Source organism: Alligator sinensis, unplaced genomic scaffold (genome assembly GCF_000455745.1).
Source record: "Alligator sinensis unplaced genomic scaffold, ASM45574v1 scaffold1267_1, whole genome shotgun sequence".
In the NCBI taxonomy this organism is placed as follows: domain Eukaryota; kingdom Metazoa; phylum Chordata; order Crocodylia; family Alligatoridae; genus Alligator; species Alligator sinensis.
In genome coordinates, this window is record NW_005842446.1 from 324,528 (window position 1) to 324,856 (window position 329).

The window sequence follows — 329 nt, forward strand, 5'->3', positions numbered from 1 at the left end:
GAAAGTGAGATGAGCACAGTCATCTTCAGCATGAACCACCATAGGCTCACCTGTTGCTGAATACCTGAAATCTGGTGTCTGACTCCAGAATAGGTGACTTGTATCTTTATTAGATTCCTTGCTTCACATCTCCCTTTTTCTTCCCCTTTAGTGTACAGGGAGCACAAATGGCACCATTCTGTCTGAGTTCTGCACAAGTTGGAAGAAGAAGAATAAGTATGCTTTCCATACCCATCCTGGTATGTGACTGCTGGATTAGCCAAAATTTAACCCTTCATTTTCACCCATCTGTCTGCACTTGGGCCACTGGATTTCATCAGTTTGCTCTC